The 3,694-nt window shown below is 41.3% G+C and overlaps 1 pseudogene; it reads left to right on the plus strand.

The window, feature by feature from the left end:
• Positions 1 to 1,898: 1,898 nt before the first annotated feature.
• On the plus strand, positions 1,899 to 2,336 carry LOC129057505 (cytochrome c oxidase subunit 7B, mitochondrial-like; annotated as a pseudogene).
• The last annotated feature ends 1,358 nt before the right edge of the window (positions 2,337 to 3,694 follow it).

Genomic DNA, 3,694 nt, shown 5'->3' on the forward strand with positions numbered 1-3,694 from the left:
ATTCTTTTTTCAATAAGCCTTTTGTACTCCTAAACCCTCAATAAATTTAAAAGAATTGAAATCATAAAGCATATGTGTTCTGACCAGAATGGAATGAAATTAGAAATCAACAACAGAAATTTGAGAAATTCACAAACATTTGGACATTAAACAACACACTTCTAAATAACCAGTTAGTCAAATAAGAAATCACAAGGGAAACTGGGTATGGTGGCTCACGCCTGTAATCCCAACACTTTGAGAGGCTGAGGTGGGCAGATCATGAGGTCAGGAGATCGAGACCATCCTGGCTAACACGGTGAAACCTCGTCTCTACTAAAAATCCAAAAAAAAAAAAAATTAGCCAGGCATGGTGGCAGGTGCCTGTAGTCCCAGCTAATCAGGAGGCTGAGGCAGGAGAATGGTGTGAACCCGGGAGGTGGAGCTTGCGGTGAGCCGAGATTGTGCCTCTGCACTCCAGCCTGGGTGACAGAACGAGACTCTGACTCCAAAAAAAAAAAAAAAAGAAAAGAAAAAAGAAATCACAGGGGAAATTAGAAAGTACACAGGAAATGAGAAGAAATCACGACATGTGAAATTAGAAAATTAGAGAAATTTGAGATGGATAAATGAAGATACAACATACGAAAACTTATGGGATACAGCTAAAGCAACATTAGGAAGGAAATGTATACCTATAAAGACTATATTAAAAAAAATAATGACCTCTAAAAAGTAAGTAACCAAAGCATACCACTACAGAAAGTCATTGAATCATAAAGGAAGACAGTAAGAGGGGAAGAAAGGAACAAAGGATCTATGAAACAACCAGAAAACAATTTTTTTTTGAGACACCATCTCACTCTGTCACCCAGGCTGGTGGAGGGCAGTGGTGCAATCTTGGCTCACTGCGACCTCTGCTTCCCGGGTTCAAGCAATCCTCGTGCCTCAGCCTCCCGGGTAGCTGGGACCACAGGTGGTCACCACCTCGTGGGACTAGTTTTTGTATTTTTAGTAGAGACAGGATTTCACCATGTTGGCCAGGCTGGTCTCAAACTCCTGGCCTCAAGTGATCTGCCCACCTCGGCCTCCCAAAATGCTGGAATTACAGGCATGAGCCACTGTGCCCATCTGGAAAACTTTTTTTTTTTTTTTGAGATGAAGTTTCACTCGTTGCCCAGGCTGGAGTGCAATGGCATGATCTTGGCTCACGACAACCTCCCCCCACTGATTTCAAGTGATTCTCCTACCTCAGCCTCCTGAATAGCTGGGGTTACAGGCAGGTGCCACCACACCTGGCTAATTTTGTATTTTTAGTAGAGACGGGGTTTCTTCATGTTGGTCAGGCTGGTCTTGAACTCCTGACCTCAGGTGATCCACCCACCTCGGCCTCCCAAATTGCTGGGATCACAGGCGTGAGCCACCGCGCCCAGCCAGGAAAACAATTTTTTAAATGACAGTGGTAATCCTTACCTATCAGTAATTACCTTGAATATCAGTGGACTTAAAAAAATGATCTCAAATCAATAGCCTGGGGAAAAAAAAGAGCAAACTGTGCTTAAGGCAAGCAGAAGGAAGGACATAAAAGTCAAAGCTGGAATTAGTGAAATAGAAACTAGAAAAACAATAGAGACCTCAACAACAGCAAACAAGTGAGCGAAAGGCTGGACTAGACATTTTTCTAAAGATGATACAGAAATGTATAAAAAGCGTAAGAAAAGATGCTTAGGCTGGGTGCGGTGGCTCATGCCTGTAATTCCAACATTTTGGGAGGCCAAGGCGTGGTGGATCACTTGAGGTCAGTGGCTCGAGACCAGCCTGGCCAACGTGGCAAAACCCCATCTTTATTAAAAATACAAAAATTGGAATTTGCACCAAAGCAGCAGCTGCATTCCCACAGTTCGATCTTCACCTTCACGATGTTTCACTGGTCAAAAAATGCACTAAGTCATCTCCAAGATGAAAGCATTCAGCAAACAATGGCAAGGCAGAGCCACCAGAAAAGTTCACCTGATTTTCATGACAATACGATAATGCTGTATTAGATAGTGGAGCCACTTTCTGTATTGCTATATGGACATATGTAGCAACACAAATCAGAATAGAATGGAACCTGGACCCTGCTGGCAGAGTCACCCCAAAGGAACGGAGAGATCAGTAATCATCCCAGCTGGTATAATAATGAATTGTTTAAAAAACAGCTCATAATTGATACCAAGTTAAAACACTGTGTACCCATTAAGTTATGGCATTATTGAAGAAATAAAGTACATTTTGAAACCTTCAAAAAAAAATACAAAACTTAGCTGGGCATAGTGGCAGGCACCTGTAATCCCAGCTACTTGGGAGGCACAGGCACAGAATAGCTTGAACTCAGGAGGCAGAGGTTTCAGTGAGCCAAGATCGCAACACTGTACTCCAGCCTGAGTGACAGAGTGAGACTGTGTCTCAAAACAAAAACAAAAACAAAACAAAACAAAAAATGCTCAACATTGCTAATCATCATTAGAGAAATGGAAATCAAAATCACAAGGAAATATTATCTTACACCCATTAGGATGTCTACTATCAAAAAAGCAGAAAATCACAAGTGTTAAAGAGGATGCACAGAAACTGGAGCTTTTGTGCAATGCAAAATGGTGTAGCTACTACCAAAAACAATCTGATGGGTTCTCAGAAAAATAAAAATAGAATTGCCATATGCATTTCTGGACATATATCCAAAAGAATTGAGAATAGGGTCTTTAAGAGATATTTGCACATTGCACTTTAAGAGATATTTGCTATTTGATTTATAGCAGTATTATTCACAATAGCCAACATGCAGAAGCAGCCTAAATATCCATCAACAGATGAGTGGATAAACAAAATGTGGTGTATACAAATAAGGGAGTATTACTCAGCCTTAAAAAGGAAAGGAATTCTGTTACGTGCTATAACATGGAAGAACCTTGAGGACATCATGCTAAGTGGAATAAGCCAGTCACAAAAATACAAATACTGTATGCTTCCACTTATATGAGGTATCTAAAGTAGTCAAATTCACAGAAACAGCAAATCAAATGGTGGTCACCAGAAACTAGGGAGAGGAGGAAATGGAGAGTAGTTGTTTCATGGGCATAGATGTTCAAGTTTTAAAAGATAAAGTTGGGCCAAGTGGTGGCTCACGCCTGTAATCCCAGCACTTTGGGAGGCCGAGGTGGGAGGATTGCTTGAAGCTAGGAGTTTAAGAACAGCTTAGGCAACAAAGCAAGACTCTCTCTCTACAAAAAAAAAAAAAAAAAAAAAAATTAACCCAGCACAGTAGTGCACACCTGTAGTCCTCAGCTACTTGGGAGGCTGAGGCAGGAGGATTGATTGAGCGCAAGAGTTTGAAGTTGCAGAGACCTATAATTGCACCACTGCATTCCATCCTGGGTGACAACGAGATCGTGTCTCAAAATAATAAATAAATAAATAAATAAATAGAAATAAAAGATGAAAACGTTCTGGAGATATATTGCACAACAACATAAGGCTACTGCATTGCACACTTAAAAATGGTTAAGTTGGGCCGGGTGTGGTGGCTCATGCCTGTAATCCCAGCACTTTGGGAGGTCGAGGTGGGCTGATCACGAGGTCAGGAGATCAAGACTATCCTGGCTAACAATGTGAAACCCCGTCTCTACTAAAAAATACAAAAAAAAAAAAATTAGCCAGACATGGTGGCGGGCAC

The sequence above is a fragment of the Pongo abelii genome, chromosome 12, assembly GCF_028885655.2.
Source record: "Pongo abelii isolate AG06213 chromosome 12, NHGRI_mPonAbe1-v2.0_pri, whole genome shotgun sequence".
Classification (NCBI taxonomy): Eukaryota; Metazoa; Chordata; class Mammalia; order Primates; family Hominidae; genus Pongo; species Pongo abelii.